General features: G+C 43.9%; 1 protein-coding gene across 2 annotated transcripts in view; it reads left to right on the top strand.

Moving 5' to 3' along the window:
* Positions 1 to 22,021, top strand: part of CFAP20DC (CFAP20 domain containing) — a 1,807,766-nt gene that overhangs the window by 1,604,920 nt on the left and 180,825 nt on the right. The gene's annotated exons all lie outside the window — the stretch shown is intronic.

Below are 22,021 nucleotides of genomic sequence, written 5' to 3'. Positions count from 1 at the left end.
CCAAGTGCTTTAAAACAGATACTGAAGAGTAGAAATGCCAGTGGTCTAAACACCTCTCAGTGTGAAGACTGCGGAAAGAACAGACTGCAACCGTTATTCAGTGTACCAGTGATTTTAAACAACCAACTCCTCGTGAATGTTCTTCAATTCGTGACATGCTTTACCGCAGAAAAAAGAAAACGAGAACCCCAAGTGTGGAACCTTTGTGTACTCAAAATTCATGCTCTGCGCATTCATGCCATACAGAAATTTATTTAAAAAACATAGAAATCTTACGTGAAGACAGAAACTGTTAAATAACTGCTAATCGAATAGTGCTCGTAACGGCGTGACTCATGCAAATATCTCAAAAGATATACTCCGCTTACCCTATGAGATGAAAAATGATCCGCATTCCCGCTTACAATCACAACTGTTAGCTCCTTGTAGAACAAGCCTGTTTGTACTACAGTGTGTGTCGCATTATAGACAGCCCGGCACGTGAGAGGGAAGACGTTCTTAAAGTGAAAGCTAACCCTTTACAAGCTGCGTGAAACACTCAAGAGTGAAATAAAGTTGCAAGATAAATAAAAAAGCCTAACTGAAGATATACAAAGACAGAGATCGATAAAATGCCCACTCCATATTCTGTATAGCACTGAAAACATGACTTCCAAAACAATTACAAAGATTTTTTTTGACACAGCATCCTTCAAAATCGAACTCATATACATTACCACATGCTATAAGAACATAATAAACTATGCAAATCTGTCCCTTGAAGAAAGCATGAAAATTCCAATCGGTCATTCATCCCATATGGCTGCATTGTATTATGATTTTTGATCCAATTAAACTCAGATCTTGCCAATTGTTTCTGTTGGTCCACATCCACTCTGGTCTTTAACTACTCCAGAATAATGAAACTTAATTGAGCCACATTATGTACTGCTTGTTGCCAGTGGATTGCCACAGCGTTTTGAGTTCTGATTTTACCTTTGTGTTCGGATATCCGAATGTTTACCTTACGTTCAGTTCTACCCACGTAGAGTTTTCCACACGGGCATTTCAGAGCGTAAATAACGTCCGCCGTGTCACACATACTTGAATGTTGTAATATTATACCCGATTCTTTATTGGGGTGTGTAAACTGATTCCCAATGATTACATTGTTGCAATGTACACAATTTGCACATCTTTGCGTTCCTTTGTACGCGATTATCTCTGTTTTTTCCTTGCTTGTCAGTAGTTCTTTAATATTTTTGATCATTGAAAAGTGATAGTGGGTTTTCAATTGAATAATTGTTGCAGATCAGGTTCCGTTTGAATCTTGGCCCAATGTTTCATAATGATGGCTGCTGTTTGACGGATTCTTTCTTCTTTAACAACATTTGTCTGTCTAATGCTGTCACTTCATCAGTGGATTGCTCAATGATGTTACTGGGATAACCCAGTTGTTTAAATCTTGTTGCATAATGATTTATGGTGTCAACTGCTTCTGAAGGGTCTAATGATATTTTTTTTATCCTGAAAAATTGAGAAAATTGTAGATGACTCTTTAATGAGTACTGAAGGAAACTCTTATAGTTTAGCCAATTGTTCCGGTCGGTTTACACGATGTGAACATTCGTTTTGATCCCTTGTGAATCTATTTGTACCAGAACGTCTAAAAATGCAATTTTGTTTCTGTCAATATGGTATGTGAATTTGATATGATCATGACACTGATTCAACTCAGAGATGTTATCCTGTAGATGTTTCAATTCACCTTTCCAAATAATAAAGATATCATCGATATATCTGTTGTAGGCAACCTAATTTTTATGCCATGTGACTTTTTGAAGAATGTGGTCATACTCAAATGTTGACATGAATATATTTGCATAAGATGGCGCTCCAGCAAAACCCATGGATGTCCCATTGAAAATACATATGAAACAATGCAAAATGTAATAACTCAAGTAAAAAAATGTTGTTGGCTCCGATTGTATCTTGTTCCAGGAGAGGCCATTCCATTGTCTCCATACCTTCAGTGTGGGGCATGGAAGTATATAATGCAGTGACATCAACAGTGCATAATCACCAGTTTTCTATGCCCTCCTTCTTCAGTAAAGTTAACATGTTTAGAAATGCAGTTGTGTCCTTGATGTGTGTGTCCCCTTGTTGTATGATGGGTTGAAGAAAAGAGTCCAAGTATTGACCAATGGGTTCAGATATGGACCCACATGCTGATACAATTGGTCTGAAAGGAGGGTTCAGAAAGTTTTTATGAACCTTGGGCAACATATAAAATTGCGGTCGACGTGGATATTTTGTGTATAGAAATGTAAATGTGTTCTCAGTGATCCATTCCATTTTCAATTAATTTTCCAATATTTGTCTCAAAATCTGTTGAACTTCCCTGGTTGGATCTTGTTCAAGCTGCAGATAAATATTAGTGTCTTGCACATTTGCAGCCACCCTGGATTCATAAAATTCAGTGTCCATCACTACAAGCGCTCCACCTTTGTCCGCTTTCTGGAAAGTCAACTGGTTGTTATTAGCCAAAGAGGATAGAGTACTCCATTCTTTAGGGGATACATTCGTGCTTTTTCCTTCATGGAATTCTGTTCTGTTCACATTCATTTTGATGAGACTTTCGAACACATCTATAGCTTTAGGTGAAGTAGGAAAGCAGAAAGGAATCTTCACTTTGAATTCCTTGTATTCAGTTTCTACTGGTGGATATATTGATGGTTGCATGACACTGAAAAAATATTTAAGTCTCATTAACCTTAAAACTTTGAAGATGGAAATCTCAGTCTCCGCAACGCTGCTGTGATAGGATGGAACAAAAGAAGTTCCTTTATTCAACAAGGCTATCTGTGCTTTAGTTAGAGTGATTCCAGAGATGTTGATAATTATTTTCGTCTTGCTGCACAGAATTATTTTCTCCATCTCCAAGTCCGTTTCTTTGGCTCCTTCGGGTTTTTCCATGCTTTTGTTTACTTGATTGTTTGCTGCCGGGCTGGTGGATAAAAAAAGACGCCTTTGATGGTTTTGGGCCACCCGTGCTTGTGGCTGGCTGAGTAGAAGTTCGTTCATTGTTATCCAGAGGTGGTCTGTTTTGAGCTACAGCCGAATCTGAGACAACACTTTTTTTTAGGTGAGTCCACATTTGGCTTTTGCTGCCATTTACGTTGGCTGTACACTTCTGGCCATGTGTACACCTCGTCCAAATTATAGTCTATGGTGTCTCTACGGAATTTTTTGATTTTCCAATCGTGAATTTCATTCGCATATCTATCCAGTCTTTGGTTCATATCCTCAAGTAAGCTATCCCAATTTTCCTCCGTATGCTTGGCAAGTGCACTTATGGTAGTTTGAATCTCCTCCTCAAGTGTCTTGAAAATGTTTGACAACTTGTCTATAATTTACAAGATTAAGTCTAATGAACATTTATTCAGTATCGGGTACCATTTTTCCATAAAAGATTTCTTGGTTTTACATAGCATTTGTTTTAAAGCGATGCGTAGACCTCATGGGATTCTTTTTGCCTTATGATAATGTATCAGAGTAGTAGAGTGTAACCTCTCCAAAGTAACACATGCAATGGTGAGCGCACAGTATTGAAACATGTAGTGGCAGTTTATCCCGCTTCATGTTGCACTGCCTGTGGAGCCTAGTGTAGTCTTGTAGGGGCTCTAGGACTGGTCCACAAGGGATTTAGTGTGTAACTTGTGAAGTGGTCATGAGACCTTCCATACCTACCCAATAACTGTATACAACTCCTACCACTCCTCATAAACCCACAGTTCTGCACCCTGTGAATGCTACTTTACCCATACCCCTCTTTCCAACGCCCCTTCACATTGCGCATATATGAAATGTGCGCCCCGTAATGGGGCTGGCATAACCTAGGCAGGGGTCCTGTGGGTTGCTGGCTTGGCTGCAGACTACACTTGGCAAAAGGGGCAACAGCATGAGAGGAGGAAGGAAAGGGAAAATAAAATAGATGATAGATGGAGAGGAGAAACGGGCAAAACAAAAAGAGAAGGAGTAGTAAGGGAAATGCCTTCCTAGAGGCAGGTCTGGAAGACGGCAAAAGAGGAAGAAAAGTCAGAAGCCACAGGAAGGGAAGTAGGCAAGGGTGGAGCACTCTCAGACGAAGACAGGAGCAATGCCTGTGATGTGAAAGTAGGAGGCTTTTTCAAAGGGACCCCAAGAAGAACTGGAGAAGTGTATGGAGTTGTGGGGATATCTCCTGGAATCAGCAAAGTCCATACTCTTGCCATAGTGCAGGGGGGCTGAATCCTGGCCAAGTGGGTATTGGGATTCAGAAGGAAGCTGTTAAGAAATAAAGCGACCCCATCTCAAGTGTTAGCCGCTCCATTGATAGAGTGCATTGGAGGGTAAAAGTGAAGGCAGTTGTTACAAAGAGACCAAAGATTTGGCAGAAAGTTTACCCATGGTAGTAAAGACTCAGGCGCTTTCTCGTCATCGGGTAGGGGTGTGTGAGACCCTGAAAGTTTGGTAAGGGAAGCTCATTTATGGTTATGAAGGACAATGGAGAGGTGTTCTGCATCTTGTGTTTAAGTACACATTTTCTTTAAAGAACTTAACCACTGTTCAACCTGAGTGAAAAGGGTAATGGATAAGACGAACTTTAGAGAGTCCATGGTTAAAAGGAAGCCACATTAAGTTGCTAATTGGGTTTCCTGTGTCCCACACTACTTAGTTTTTCCTTGTAGGAAAATCAGATTTCTGGACACTATTTGTGCTGGCATTAAAACTCTCTGCACTTTACCACTTCTAACCAGGAGTAAAATGCCTGTGCTTCCCCTTTACATGTTGTTAAAATCGATTATTCATGAATGGCACCTTTACCGTGTCTGTAAGTCCATAATATATGGTGTAGAAAATCCATTCAGGGTCTGGAAATTAAATGCCACAGGCAAACGGCAGCACCTATTGAGCCATCTGTTATAGTGACAGTGTAAACATGGCTACAGTCCTACACTGTGTAGCTTAACTGCTGCAATGTAAATGTGACCTTTCAAAATAATCCTTTTGGACAGGTAAAGTCCTCCTTTTTAAATATGAGTCACCCATATGTAGGCTTTGTAGCCCACAAAGCAGGGTGCATGGAATTTAAAGGTGTGAAAGATAGAAAAATAGTATTTCCGTGTCCCTACCGAGGCAAAGCCCAAAAGTCTAGTTTCACTGAGCAATTCTAGCGGTCTTCTGTAGAAAACCAAAGTACAGATTAAAATACTAATACTGGAATGGGGCCAACTAGAAAAAAATAAACCACTATTTTTAGGAGTTAATAAAAATCCAATTCAATGGTAAAGTCAATGTTTTATTAAATATTAAGAAAAGGTGACTTTTATAAAGTTACACTTTACCTACCTGAGCTTTCAGACAGCTAATAAGCAGTAGTCTCTGACAACACCTTGCTTGTCCTCAGCCCTAAATGAGGTGTGAAATTCCTTCCAGAAGCGACACATTGGGTTTACTTGAATGGGCCGTTGTGACTCTTCTGAACTCTGAAGGATCTTCAGCATAGGGGCTGTGGACATCCTTTGAGACACCAGTTTCAAATCCTGACTGACAGGTCTATTTAAATCACATGTAAAAATTTTACGCACCTGACAGGGAGAGAGCAGGATGCCAGGACAATTCTTGTTTATACCCTATGTGGGTGCTGTAGGACCCTGCCTTCGTCCTACCAGACGTCTGTCTCCTAGGTTGTTGTGGGTACAAGGCTTTAGTGTTAGATTTGGGGGGACACTGTTGATTTCCATAGTGCACTCTCCTATACATCCATAACCCTCAGAGCCCAAGTTTAGTGTGACAGAAATATTTTGCTATCTTGATAATGCATGATACATGGCATTTTGGGCCTGTTAGCAGTAAGGCGAAATGAAAGTACTGAAAAAGTGGGTAGGGTTGCCACTGCAAACATTTACCCTGTTGATTAGGGAGTGCCCCGGAGTCACCTCCACCCACTACCTAATGCGAGGCATAAATATGGCACACAAAGGCATTGCTTTAGATTACTTTCCAGACCTCTGGTAAAACAGGAGAGGACTGCACCCACTGTCTGTGGACTGAGAGAAGCCCTGAATGACTCAGTCTGCTCCCTCTTGTGCCCAGGACACAGATGTGGAGTCCTTGGGTTAGGTGGTGGACCTCCTGGGTGATCCAGGGACGCAACAAGCTTTATGAGACATTTTTCCTAAAGTGCTCACTGACCAGTGGCAACAGAACTTGGACTGGAATTTGCTGTTGGTCTCTGATTAATTCCATGAGAGTCTCTAAGTGCTGTCCCTTGAGGTCCTGGGGACATCTGAAGTGTATTCCTGTTGTTGTTTGAGCATCAAAAAAAAGTTTAGAAACTTTTTTAAATGTACCATACCAACAGTTCCACGATGATGAATTGCATTTCAGATGTGTCCCACTGAAAGACTCCAACTCTTCCCCAAATATGATTAAGACCCTTTCTGGATTGAGACTTAGAAACTTTTTCGACCTGAAATCTGAAAAGCTCAATAGTCAGCAGGACCAACCAGCTTTGAATATCTGATCAGCAGTTATTGTATCTGACCAGGGCACTGTCACAGTCAGCCTCAACTAGGTCCCAGTCTACTGCGGCCACTGACTCTCATTGGTACGTTGTCCTTTTTGGCGCTATTTTCACTTAAATTATTAAAAGTTAACATCTCAAGTTCCACTTATTGGATTTGTGTTGTTTTTATGTCATTTTGCTCCTTGAAGTTTTCTCTGTTTTGCTATTTTATTTTGGGATTTGTATTGCTTGGTGTTTTGAATTTCTTACTGTTTTGATACCTCGCAATACTTTACACATCCTCAAGTTAAGCCTGTCTGCTCTCTCAATCAATCAATTAGTACTTGTTGATTGAGGCTACTCACCCGTGAGGGTTCTCAAGTGTGGGGAAAGGGGCAGGGGGTTGTGGGGTTGCAGGTCCTACTGGGCGTTGTGGTTCATTCGAAGAGCCAGATATTTAGATCCTTCCTGAATAGATTCAGAGATTTTGAGAGCCTGAGGTGGAGAGGCATGGCTTTCCAGGATTTGTCATCAGTTGGGCGGAGAGAAGGTGTCTGGTGGGAACGTGGAATAAAGATGCGGTGCCTCATATATTCTGGTCCGGCGTCGTGGAGTGCTTTGTAGGCATGTGTGAGGCTCTCTGTTTTAGCTACCAGAGGGGTGATGGCAGGTTAATCAGTGATTCTAAGTGGGCACGCTGCAAGAGTTGTGATCATTCCTAAAGGGGGTGTGTAAGCATTTGCTGCTCCTTCGGTAATATAGAAGATGCCTTATACTGCGAAAACAAGGTGCAAATGGACGCTGCGTTCTCACAGAAATTACTTAATCCTGCTTCATGCTTCAGTGGCAAGCGCTTTATTCACTGAGCCAGCCTGTTACCCATGTTACTCTCCGATGACTTTCTCACCAAGATACATATGCTTTTTAATGGTTTCATATGGCAGGACAAGAAACCGGGAATCTCCTTGAAAAAACTCCAACTACCAAAAGATAAAGGGGGTGTAGGTCTACCTAACTTTAGATGCTATCAGACGGCCTTCTTATACAAGCAAGGAGCGAACTGGTTCCATGTTCATCAGGAATATACTCCTGTATGGGTCCACGTAGAAAAATCTATCATTAACAATTTACCGCTCTCCTCCATAATGACTATGGATGCCTCCGATTATCCTCAATCCAAGTACATATTCCTGAACACTAAAAGGGCTCTCCTCAACCTGGAGAGGCACTGTAAAGTTAAAATAAAGTTCTCCAAGTCCAATCTATCATCGTTTTGGTTTAATCCGGCCTTGAAGGATGATGGCAAATTCCTCTTTTGGGAAACCTGGGCTAAAAAGGGTCTGAACACAGTGCAAGATATTTACGAAAGGATCCTCTCCTCTTCCTTTTGTCACCTTACAGACGCGGTTTGATCTCCAACCACTTGAATTTTATAAATTCCTACGCCTCAAAGCCCTTGTCTCTGCCAGAGCCATCGTGCCGCAACAACCCACACTATGTAATAAGTTAATCCACCTCATGTCACAAGGTCATATGGTATCAAAAATCTACAAACTCATATCTCTTCTGCCTCAGAGGTCACACAGAAAATGTGAGCGGGACAGGGAAAGTGAACCAAACTCCTCTAATTTGGTTTTAGATTGGGACAAGATCCACCTCACTCCCTTCTATAATAAAATATCCCCGGTACTCTCCCAGGCCAAATTCATGTTGATAAACAGATCGTATTGGACACCAGAGAAACTCTTCAAGCTCAAGCTCCTCGATAATCCCCTTTGCTGGAACTGCAAATCACACGTGGGTGACATGGTACATATGTTCTTTCACTGTCCGTTACTCTAAATGTTTTGGGATAAGATCTTTAATTACATCCAGCATACCTTCCACTTTCGGCCGCCCAGAGATTTCGCATATATTCTGCTAGGGGCGATTGATCCAAAAATCACTAAGGAGAATGACAGACACCTCCTGGACCTCATGCTCACACTTGCATGCAAAATCGTTCTGAGTAAGTGGAAGAGTGCTTTCAATGTCTCCTTCACACAATGGCAGGAATGGCTGGCTTCCCTGAGGGTAGCGGATAATGACGTCCTCCATTCATCCCCTTGACAAAAACCTCACACCAAACGTTGGAGTTTACTCGACTCATTAGAACTCTGTTATGACCCACCTTAGGCAAATGGGTTATCATACATCATGTCCCTATCCCTGTCTTTGATAACACATTGGGCATTATTCCCGGAACTGTGTGATTGTTGTCTTGAAATAAGCTAACTACTTCAAGTCATGTTGCTGCTACCTGATCCCCCCCTTCCTCGTTTCCCTCTGACCCCCCTTCCTCAGATCTTCTGTACCTCTGCCCCTCCCTCTCTTCTTTCCCCTTCTTTCTTCCGTTAAATAGGCTCTGCGGGACCGAGATTTCATGCGTGGACACCCTGATCAATGCCCTCATCTGAAATTTATTCGTATGGACTTATTATGTGTATTTCTTCTGTATTATGTATCCTAGCTCCATTATTATTATTCTCCGACAGCACCTCATGTACTTATCCGTGCATTATTTGTTGTATCTCTTTCTGTGAGCCAATCTTTGTATACCTGTCTTTTTGGTATTTTTTGTGTTATTTGAATCTCAAATAAAGATTTGAAATAAAAAACATACATAGCTGTTTTTTTGTTCACTTGAAGTATGCTTTTTGATGCGTCTCAATGTAAGAGTAGACAAGCATTCCCTACGTTAACTTTCAACCTCATGAACACAATAAATGATTGTTTCAGGTAGAAAAAGTAATTTTTGTAGCACGTATTTTATGTTCCTCTACCCTGCAGTATTATATCGCAGTAGTACCAGGGGTGGATTTTTGTCAGTGAAATATAAGCTAATATTAAATTAAGGATCGATTTTGTGAACTCTGTTTCAGCAGTTTCACTGTTCATATTCCCCCCAGCAACCTTCTAACTAGAACTGTCTCTCTTAAAGGCAGCTGCCCAGACCGTTTCCAGATGAATTAACCTGCCTCCCATTCAGAACTGCATCGAGTTACTCTTATTTTAACAATGACTAATAAAACTGAGACGAGAGAAACAAGTGGGAATCGAAACTGGAGGACAGGGATTACTTATATATTGCAGTTATTTAGACAAATATAAATATGCTATGTGTGACCAAATTTTACTAACCTTTCAAACAGGCATTGGTAATGCAAATACAGATAAGCCAGATTTAAAAACATCCATGCACGTTAATACCTGCCCTCCTCCGATCTCACTTGCTGCCAGAGGCAAATACCATCATTTGTCTACTTAGCCAAGACACTAGGGGCCAGATGTAGGCAATCCTAATTTACAGATTCTAAAATACCGAATTTTACCGATTCTGTATTTTAGAATTGGTAAATGCTATGTAGGAAATACTTTGGTAAGTATTACCGAATCGATACGATTCGGTATTTACCGAATCGGTATTTACTGATTCGGTAATTCCCGTTCATTCCTATGGGCCTGGAGGCCCATGGGAATGAATGGGATTTACAGAATCGGGAAATACCAATTCGGTAATGGGGGAACACATTCAAGTGTGTCACATTGGCACCCTGATGCACCCCTGAATCGTGCTTGTGTGCACAGGTGGCATGTAAGGGCATGTAAGTCTGCCAGATGGCACTTTTGGAAATGCACAAAAATGCTTTTCCAAAGGTTTTCGATATTTACCACCAACTTTTAGTTGGTGGTAAATACCGAATCCTTAACTATGCAATTCACTCATTTGAGTGCTCCCTACATTGCAGATTCGGTAATTTACCGATTCGGTATTTTAAGGAATCGGTAATTTACAGATTCCTTAAAATACCGATTCCATAAATTGCCGAATCTGTAAATTGGCCACCTACATCTCAAAAGCCTAATACCGGTCGGTAACGGCCGAAATTCGGTAATTTCGGCCGATACCGACCGGTATTAAGCTACCGACATCTGGCCCTAAGTGTGCTCCTGAACGTTCAATATCAGGCAGCTGGATAAATAAGAAAAAGGATCACAGCTGTGTGTGGAGGGAATGCTGTTTCTTGGAGGAAGATCACAACTTCTACCCAATCAAAACGTACTCCTGGCTCCCAACATGCGGCAGAGTCTAAGCCCCTATCCTGGTGGTTCTCATATGAATTGTCTGGCGACAGCTGCAAGGGCAAGCAAGGCAATAAGAACATTGCATGAGAAGAGATGTTTCAGCTATAGAGAAGGACAACCCTTCAAAAGAGGAGAATGTGACACAGAGCATATATTGATTTCTCCTTATTTTAGGTCCTGGTTATGACAGTGCAACATTCAGCAGACTTATTGCTAGCACCAAACATAGAGTGGACTTTGGTCCGCCCCTTTCAATCAGTTACTTTTCTCAACCAGCCTCTCTTTCAGTTCTCTTGAGACTTAGTCGAATACTTCTTGGCTTAGTCCAGTGGAGTTTTTGGGCCAGATGTAGGAAGCGTAATTCCGGTCGGTAACGGCCGAAATTACCCAATTTCGGCCGTTACCGACCGTAATTAGGCTTTTCATATATAGGTGGCTTCATTTCAGATTCTGTAATTTACCGAATCGGTATTTAAAAATTCCGTAAATTACCGATTCTTAAAAATACCGAATCTGTAAATTACCGAATCTGAAATGTAGGGAGCACTCAAATGAGTGCTTTTCCCATCTTAGGATTCGTTATTTACCACCACCTAGCAGTTGGTGGTAAATAATGAAAACCTTAGAAAAAGCTTTTTTTTGCTTTTCCAACAGTGCCATGTTGCAGACATACATGCCCTTAGGGCATGTATGTCTGCAACATGTGCACCCATACACATTTGAGGGGTGCAACAGGGTGTCAAAGTGACGCCCTGCCACCATTCAATGTTTCCCCCATTTACCGAATCGGTATTTACCGATTCGGTAACTGACATTCATTCCTATGGGCCACCAGGCCCATAGGAATGAATGGCAATTACCGAATCGGTAAATACCGAATCGGTAAATACCGAAACGTACCGATTCGGTAATTATTTAAGAAAAATTACCTACATCCTATTTGCCTGTTCTTAAATACCGAATCGGTATGATTCGGTATTTAAGAATCGGTAATCTGGGATTACCTACATCGGGCCCTTAAGTCTCTAAACTGGTTGTATCCTTCCACCTCCACTGGAGTGCTTATATAGAACTACTTGAGGAATACTTTACAACTATAGCCATGTCTCTCATCCCCTGTGGCTCTCTAATAGGATCGTCCCTAATGGGTACATTTTAAATCACAATTTCCGCAAAACAAAGTTCTCACTGCATGTTCTATGATTGACTTCAGAGTGCAATGTGGTAAAATTGGTAAACTGTCCCAGTGCACTTCTGATCAAATTGGTAATCTCTGTCACTCCAATGCCTACTCTTATTTTTTTCCATGTACATCAATGAACGGTAAGCAGGGGTAGCTGTTGCTAGCCCAGGCATGCTCATTGATACCTAGTAGATGGATGGATGGATGAATAAGTGAAACGATGGATGAGTGAAAGAGTGGATGGATGAGAGAAAGAGAGGGTGGATGGATGGATATGTGAAAGAATGGATGGGTTAATAAAATGGAGGGTTGATGGATGGATGAGAGGGTGGGTGGATGAGTGAATGGATCAGTAAAAGGGTGAATGGATGATGAGGTAAAGTATGGAAGCATGAGTGAGTGAAAGTATGGATGGTTGAGTGGAAGGATGGATGGATGGGTAAATTGGCAGGGTGGATGGATGCACAAAATGAAAGGGTGGCTAGATGGATGATTGAAAGGACAGATGGATAAGTAAAATGATGGATACTGGGTCGTAATGAACTCCCAACTTTAGCAGCTACAATAGGGGTGAAGTTATTATTGGGCTTCTTATCTCTGCAACTCGGCAGACAAAGGTGAGTGATAGGATGGGTGTGAGTGAAAAAGTGGATGGATGGATAGGTGAGTGGATGGATGGATGAATGAATGAAAGGGTGGGTTCAAGGATGGATGAGTGAAAGAATGGATGAGTGAAAAGCGTAGATGAATGAATGAAAGTGTAGACGGATGAGAGAGAACTGATGAATGAGGGAAATGATGGATGAAAGGTTGGATGGATGAACAATCGAATCGGTGGATGGATATGCGATAAAAGAAAGGATGGATGGATGAATGAGTGAAAGGGGTGATGGACAGATGGATAGATGAGTGAAAGAATGGATGGATGAGAGAAAGGATGGGCGAGAGAAAGAATGGATGGATGAGTGAAAGGGGTGAAAGGATAAAAGGATGGATGGATGAGTGAAAGAAAGGATGGGTGAGTGAGTGAAAAGGTGGGTGGATGGATGGATGAGTTTAAGGGAGGGTGAATGGATGGATAGATGAGTAAAATTATGGATGGGTGAGGGAGTGAGTGAGTGAAAGGATTGATGAATGAAAGGGTAAATGAGTGGATAGATGAGTGGGAGATGAGTGGAAGGGTGGATGATAAGTGAAGGGATGGATGGCTGAGTGAAAGGGTGGATGGAAGTGTGAGAAAAAGGGAGGATGGATGGATGGAGTGAAAGGATGGCTGGATTGATCGACGAGTGAAAGGTTGGATGGAAGTGCAAAAGGACGGATGGATGAATGACAAAGGTTGGGTGATGAGTGAAAGGGTGGATGGGGAGATGGATAGGTGAAAGGATGAATGGAAATATAGATGGATGTATCGGTTTATTGAATAGTTTTGGATATGGATGGACGGAATGGTAAAAGACTGAATGGTGGATGAAAAAACAAATGAATGACAGAATGTAAAGGTGGAATGGTAGATATCAGCAGATGGATCGAAGGATGAAAGGATGAATGGATAGGTGCTTGGATAAAAGAGACAAAAGCGCTCTATGAGGGACGGTTATGATGGCTTACTTTGTTTTCTTGGTGCCATAAGAGTTTTGGTTCGTAGTGGGGGGTATTTTAATTTATTTTCTGGCTACTCACTTAGTCATGAAGGTGGTAGTAGGACAGAAACCAATCATGTAATGATTTGTCCTTATAGCAGATCCTCATCTGCGAATGGGAGGCTGGGGATGTGCTAAGTATCGGACAAGGAGTCAAACTGGTCATCTCAAAATAGGTCAAAGGCTGAATGATGTCACTCCTGCTGCCCCTGACATTTAAGTGATTCAAAGTTAGTGCTCATCCCATCACTCAAATAGTGTGTTGCACCCAAGGAGGGGAAATCCACTGAGTCAACACTCAGGGGCATGGGGTGGCCAAAGCCAGCTACTAAGATGGCTGCACGGCATTGAAGCTTCATGACTGAGCACCCTTTATCTAGCAGTTTGCAATTATCCGCCAGATATCTCCATGCAGCCAACATTCCGCTGCATGGGGTGGACCCCCCCTCCGCCTTAGCACTGCCTGGGGGTCCTGTGGGGGCTACTTGGCAGCGGTGGTGCATCAGCAGGCAGCTGCAACGTGACACAGGCTTCAGAGGCCTCGCGGCAGCAGTGGCTGTGGGTGAGACTGAGGGCGGGTCGACGGCGTGTACTGACCAAGTGGAGACCTGGTGGACCTATCTCCACTTGTCGCTGCAGGGTTTCCTGCTAGGGGCTCGGGCGGTGCCAAAGAACATATGGAGAGGGGACTTGTGCCGTGACCTTGGGCAGCGGTAGGCCCACAGCGCATCTGATCCAGCCCTATTTTGTTGGGATCAGGCCTGTGATGCACTGCGCCAAGGCAGCATCGACTGGGAGCCATGCTTGCAGGTACCCGGCCCCCACCTGGTCCTCAATTACATGGGCCTTCCACCCAATGCCTTGGCGCCCACCTCCTAGGCTTGTGCCAGCGCCTTCGCTGATGGTCCCTGCTGGGCCAACTGGGAGTGAGCTGTGGTGCCCTCTTACCTGCACCACTGATGAGGGCTCACATTTGGGTGCCTCCCATCGGAGAGTTGCGCACTATTCTGCTGAGGTGTGCAGCGGCCTTCCTGGGGGCAGACTGATTGCTGCTGAGGCCTGTGGTGAGTGAGTACACCTGCAATATAGACTCCCTTTGAGCATGGCCTGCATGTTTCTCTCGTTACTGTCCTACTAGCATGCAGTATCCTGCAGCGACTGTCTCCTCTGGCCCCTCTCTGTAACCTGGCACCAGAAGAGCCACACGGGTGCCTACTCCTTGTGTAAGTGGTTACTGCGGCAGCTGCATACCATCTGTCGCTGCTGTGGCACCCTGCATAAGAAATGCTGAAGGTGTGGATGTCGATGGGTCATTAGAGACTGGGATACTCACCGTAGTGCCCCATTTTCTTATCAGCACCCTTCCTGACTCACACTATGGCTTTCCTCAAGGCCCACCCAAGGAAACTGCCTTTCCACCGGCCTAGAGAGACATTCTCCTGCCTGGCACCTAAATTCCTTCCATTGACCTACTCACTTAGGACGCAAGATGGGCATGGGGACTTCAAGCAAAAGAAGCTATCCTTCGATCTGGTCGGGGACCGAGACACAAACACTCCCTCTCTGATACAGAGGAATTTCCCCATACTGACTGCCGCTATATCTTCTGGTAGCATGTCCGCCATTATGCAAAACTACGCGCAGGGTTCCAAATAATTAACACTTACTTTGATGGCATGGGCATATGCCTAGACCGCCACACTACTCACCTGGATGGGTCAGAGTGTAGAATTTCCGAAATGGAAGATGACGCTTCCAACATCGTGATACTTCTTGAAAGGGTAAAAAGCCTGCTCAAAACCATGATGGCTAAAATGAAGGCCTCAAGGCAAGATCTAGGAGCAACAATCTATAAATCATGAGTGGCTGAATCTACCAACATTGGACGCCTGGAACCTCCTTGTTGAGGAGCTACTTAACGAGAACTTCAGCCATACGGGATTTCACTGACAACTTTGTGGTGGAAGGAGCACACCGTTCGTTAGGCCTATGCCTTCCTGCTGGGGCTCCACTGCATCGAATTATAGTGTGTCTTCTCAACTACAGGGACAAAGCACTCCACTTGGCCTGGGATTGGGCCCTCTTCAATATCAGGGCTCAACACGTTCCCTATTCCCTTACTCTACATTTGCTGTTCAGGAAGCTCGTTACAGATTTTGCGATGTCCAAACCACCCTTTGATAGTCAGGCCTCATTTACAATACGCTATTCCTGGCACGCCTCTGCGTAGAGGTCAATGGTCGACAACAGATATTCAACACTCCTGCAGAGGTGGCCCGGAGTCGTGAGGAGCCGTTACCACTACCATACCGTTAGTATGGTAGTGGTAACGGCTCCTCACGACTCCGGACAGCTCGCCCCCTGCTTCCGTAACCATGACCTACCATGATCCACCGGATTGAGATGGACCAATCCCTTATTCCTCGCTGCTTAGAGTGCTGCATAATTTAAGTATATCAGTCTATTTTGAACTTCAGCCTATCCATGTATGCCTAATAGGGCTGGACGACTGCTACGAACCGCCACCTCCAACGATCATAAACAGTTTACAGTGGGCATCACCATTCGAAGCATTGTCACCCTCCGCGATGTACACCATAATGTTTGATTTTCTGTTACCGGTATGTTTGAATGGGATTAGCCAGTTCTTGGTGTTACGGGTGTGGGTGGGGGGAAGGGTTATTGTTGTGTTGCATTTTTGTTTGTATGCTGCTTCTTGCACTGCATCCTGATATTGCATTGACTCGCCACATACATGATGACATTTCCTATCACAACATGCAGAATACCACCCTAGGGGCACCCAAGGGCTAGATCTGACGTGCGTAACCTGGAACTTCAGAGGCTTGAAAAACCCTAGGTCAGGGAAACGGGTTATCTTCTATATAAACAGACACAGCATCAAACTGGTGTTTTTTCAGGAGACCCATCTCTACCCTCGAGACCCTGCTTGTTTGCATTCAGCTGGGGCACCAACTAATTTTATTACAGGAATCTCGAGACATGGCTGATCTTGAACTGGCCTATCTGGGTAAATATGCTTGCGCTCGCCATTTTAGAGATGGAGAACAGCCTGGCCGCACTCTTGTGCTGCTCTTGCACCCTAATTACTAGAACACCTATATCATGAGCCTTCTCACAGCAGAGGGCATGACAATCGTAGATGGAACTAGTATAGCCAAAATGCTCCTAACCTACTACCAGCAACTACAATGTAGTCGACAGGTGCCACTGAGGCAATTGGCACTTACCTGGCCAAGGTGGCAATGGTGTGGCTAACGGAATTTGACAGCAAACATTTTTAGCATCCCCTATCACACGGAAAGAAATTACGCACAAATTGATGCCTTGAGTGGGTCCAAGGCCCCTGGCCTGGACGGGCTCACAGACAACTTTCACTTCTATAAGGCATTCAAATATATACATACTGGCCATTATCCCTCATCAATTACAACAGCCAAATATTGGCAAAAGCAATTGCAACACGCCCTGCCCTGCTAATGGAGCAAATAATCTCCCCCTTTCAGATGTGTTTCGTGCCACACCACTCTACTGCCATTAATCTCTGTAGTATTTGAAGTTCTGAACCAAATATCCCTGACTCTCCCAGCTGTGGTCACCCTCCTTGATGCAGAGAAAGCGTTTGATTCATTGGAATGGCCATTCCTGAAGGCATCTGTGACCAACCTGGGAATGCCCCGCAGTTTCTGTGACCCCATTATTCTTTTATATACTGGTCCTACGGACCAGCTATGAGTGAACGATCAATTCATAGACATCTTCTCAGTAATCAGAGGAACTCGTCAAGGGTGCCCTTTTTCTCCTTTGCATTTTATTATTGTCCTGGATACTCTGATCCGACACCTGCAAGAACGCCATATGCATAGTGGGCTGCTATTTCATAAAGGGCCACTGCTAGCTTCTATGTATGCAAATAACATTTTACTTTTTGTCTGAGACCCGTTCACTCCTCACCTCCCTCATACAAGAAATAATACAATACAGGCATCTCTTTGGTCTATCTATAATTTGGGGTAAATCAGTCTTCCCACTCATGGATGCCACTGACCAATGTGATCTGGAATATCCTCTTCGCTGGTGTACGGATTCCCCCAAATATCTAAGTATTGTCCCAAATAGGCAGAAGGAAGAGGTGATATACAAGACCTACGGCTCTGCCTATGACAACCTCACTACCCAGATAGACAGATGGATCAAATTGCTATTATCCATTGCAGGGCATATTGCTATCATTAAGATGGTAGTACTGCCACGCTTCTTATATCTGTTTTTAAACATCCCAATTGCATTAACCAATTCCTTCTTGGCTACCCTGTGCAGTCTCCTGATACACCTCACATGTGTGAGCCCCCGCCTCAGAATCAAATGGGAGACACTGACCCGCCCAGTTTCAGTGTACCAGATCTTCAACTGTATTATTCTGTAGTGCAACACCACTTCTCCTACTACTGATATCACCAGGATACAAGACTCCCCTACCTGAAACCAGAGCAAAACCAGGCAGATTAGCTGCCCCTACCCCAGGGGCTACTGTGCGAACCCTTAGATATGCATACACTCTCTATGGCCTTCTTGGTGTGGTCCAAATTCCGGAGATACTTGGGTGTTTATCTGTTATACTCTGCTGTCCATCCCCCTTATTATTAACCCATGGTTACCACTGATTTAGGAGGTGCTCGTACAGTGTACATTGTCAGCTCACCAGCTGCGCACCATTGTTGATCCTTTCACAAATGGTACAGTAGACACGATCACAGCATTTGCGGCCACAGCTAAAACAAAAGAGAAGGGCGTGGGAAGAAAAGACATAGGAGAACTTACGCAACTGGCTCACCTTCCCAGTGGGCGCAATATTCTTGGCCTCCTGCTGAATAGGGCTGGCTGCATAGTTCACTCAAAGGAGAGATGGTCGTCAATTTGGCTCATTTGCCTGGCCAGACCCGGGTAAGCAAGTCAAGTCATCCAGGTCCAGCAGATGCATTAGAAGGTGTGCCATTGGGGGATGCGGCTGTTGCCACTCCTCTCCATTGGTGGGGGCCACTTAATCAGAAACTTCCCTGGCAAAGACCAGGGCCCACTCTTTGCAGGAGCGTAGGCTTGTACTTATGGATCTCAGAAGTGGAAGGGGGTACGCCAGAGATGCACCCAGCCCACTTACCTCCGTTCACTCCAGGAGGCTGTACAAGCAGCCAACCCCGCTCACCTATACGCAGCATAGATGGCTGCACAGGTTCATTACTAGGATGCCAAAGTGGCGCTCCCGGCCTCGCTTCAAGGGAGTGATCTACTCTCTACGGTTCACCTCCTCTGGAGGCCGACGGCCCAGTCGTTCTTGGCAACTCGACAAGTCACTGCTGCTGCCTCAGTGGGGCTAGGCCTACATCTATCAGCCCATTTATAGCTTCCACTGGCTCCAGATCACTGGGCCGGGTCTCAGGCAGCAATATGGTGCCATCTTGGTTGTGGCCAGCATCACTGCGCTCCCACTCATATTCCTCCAGCGGGCCCCTTGTCCGTCTCTTAGCTCGCACTCGCCCCTTCCCTGGGACTCGGGGAGGTTCAATTGCATTGCATAAGCCCTTCATGCTGCAGGATGTTGCTGGATAGCGGAGAAGCTCCGGGAGCGTTACTTGAACGCATCTGCTATCTTGACCACCATAGCCAAACCGAATATTTGTCAATTTAGTGTCAAATAATTTATTACATTTTACTCTATTTGTCTATATTAGAGTGTTTTTTTGTGTTTCTCTTTATTACTGCTTAAGTGCTTTATAAATACTTTACACATTGCCTCTGCATTAAGTCTGACTGCTTTTGTGCTACCAGTTGGTAAAGTACAGATTAATTTAGTGACTGTTTGTGGTTCACCCTGACAAGGATGATGGCTGTTGCTTGAGAAGTGCTCACACCCCCTCCAACAAGAACCCAATTTATCACATTAACCTTCTTAGTTAGCCTCCATGCTCATCCCAGCCATCAATTGCTCCAGAGTAACTGACTACTCAAAAAACCCTTCACAACGGAACAGGAATGTAATTACATAGTAGTGTTCCACTAGGAACACAAGAAATGTATCATGTCACACCACCACTCCCTGTCTCTAATCCTCAGCTCTCTCTCCCTTGCCAACTTTTAGACTGACGTTTTGCTGAAATCCTAAATTTCTCCTGGAGACATGCGGTTTGAAACCTTTTTCTATTTTCCCTAACTCACCAAAGAAGACATGAACAGGCTAGTTAGTCCACAGATATCTAGTTGATCCAAAATAACCCTTGAATTTCCTGACGCTAGTCTCCATCAAACATCTCAGAGCACTTTTCCCCTAGGACTTCCGAGGAACAAAACTGTATTGTCCCCTTTGTGCACAAAGATTAAAGCTGGACCATTGGCTGACAAAAACTCCAGGTTAGATGTTACTAATAGGCCTAGTGCTAGGATTTTCATGGCCAAACACAGGACACATTTCACCATTTTGGCGCTTCCCTAGCAACAGCACCATAATTGAAGCATTTCGTTGCAGTCCAGCATCCCCTCTTAGTAGCACCCTCAGACCGCAGCCTACTTATGCTTTGATGTACAAACTTCCTTGCCCATTCTGTAATTGTGAGCATCTTCCCAGAAGTAAAGTTGTGTTCTACCGGTAAGTGAAAACCAGGCATTGGATTGCTCACCTGTGGTCAACTCTAAAAGAAGAGTTTCCAACCGAAGAGTAGCCCGCCCTACTTGTTCTTTTAGTGTGAAAATCCCGCCCCAGACGTTTTCAAGATTTTCAAAAGAACTCTAACGTCCTATACAAAAAGGCATAACAAAAATTATAAAATGTTATTCAAATAAAGAAATGCGCCACACAAATTGCACTTCTTAGTATCAAGAATACCAATGTATCCAGTATCTATATAAATCTCTAAGGCAACCGGCTCCCAACAGCTCACCTAAATGATGCATTTGTAGAGGGAGTCTAACAGAATGTATGTCACATGATAAATCTCGAATTTCCTTCTAAAATGTTAGTTCAGTTATTCATTGGCCAAATATAATTTTATTGATCTAGTTAGCAAAGGGCCTGCGCTGTTAACTGAATCAGCATCTTATTGCAGAACTAATCTTTAAATATTAATTAGTTTCCTCGCCACACAGGAAATGATCCATTGCAATGTGGAAATAACTGCTTGGGTGTAATGATGCTAGGTGTTCTGTTGACGGGATAATGGACAGCATAAATATAAGATGGCTACTTTATTACAGATGTGCAGAGCTGGAACTGAGGCAGGAAGTCCCGGCGTACTTCAGCATTTTATATTCCCAGGGCAGCTATAAGGTGCCACTTCAGTGCCATCGCCAGCAGCTCTCGTCTCGCATTGACTATTGTCCTGCATTTCAGCAGGATGTGGACGGGAAGAGGACGACGCGGCTTCCCTGAGTGAGGACATTTTTTTTAGTCAGCTTCAAACAATAAATGCAGACGAGAAGTAAAGGGCCCAATACACAAAGCCAATTTTGGCCATAAACAGAAGGATTCCCGACAGGGGTAAATGGATTTACTACTGCAAATTTCTCTGCCACGAGTGCGGAGGAAGAGATAGTATTAATTCCACACACGGGGTGGGGAGTGGATAAAACATGATGTGCTTTCCCTTGAAAGTTTGTGAGCGCCCACAAACTTGTCAGTTTCTTGGCTTTTATAAAGTCCCACCCAGGGCTTTAAGTGGGATGTAAAAACTGGGGGGTCTCTCAAGGGGGCTTCGCCAATGTAAATAAGGGCGTGGCTTAAAAGTAAGCAAAAAATGTGTGCTTAGCATAGTGTGCCGCCCGGCTGGTATTTTGCTGTTTCTGTCATTGCATCCAGATATATGAAGTAACATCATACAAGTAACATCATACCTACAACAAGTCAGGCCTATTGGCTTTGTCAATGGTTGTTAATTGCATAAGATAAATGAGCAGCAACTATAACTTGTATTAATATTAAAAAAGCTTCTACTTAAAGCACAACAATATAGCTGCTCCTGAGTTTCAAAAAGAGAGGGGAAATCCAGAGAGAAAATGACTCTCTTTAAGGGATTTCCCTTCCTCTATTATGCTCGGAAAAAAACGGCCCACTTGTGCCAAGCCACAAAACAGAGCCCGGTAGAGACCCGTTTCGAGGCGTCCTTAAAAAACTGCCGCTGCGAAGACCCGGTGAGACCCGGCCCACTTAAAGCCCTGTTCCCACCTGAGCCTTTCCTTCTGTGAAAACAGTTTTTTTCTCCAGCCGTAGTGTTATGTTAGTAACCAATGTTCCACGGGAGCGAAGAAGAATCCCCACACCTCCAAGGCACAGAAGCAAGAATGCGAATAAATACACACTCCTGTCTACTGTCCCCTAAAAGTATGAGGGAATTTACCCTAGGAGTGTCCACCACTCTCCTCATACGAGGGGGTATGCAGGATACAGCAGGAGTCTTAGGTAGATGTCCAGGCTAGAAGACAAAATAAGCAATACATACAATCCTTGCTTCACTAACCTGCATACAGCAACCA

Source organism: Lissotriton helveticus, chromosome 9 (genome assembly GCF_964261635.1).
Source record: "Lissotriton helveticus chromosome 9, aLisHel1.1, whole genome shotgun sequence".
NCBI lineage: Eukaryota > Metazoa > Chordata > Amphibia > Caudata > Salamandridae > Lissotriton > Lissotriton helveticus.
Note: the sequence above shows the minus strand (reverse complement) of the source record. Positions and strands in the feature narration are given on the sequence as shown.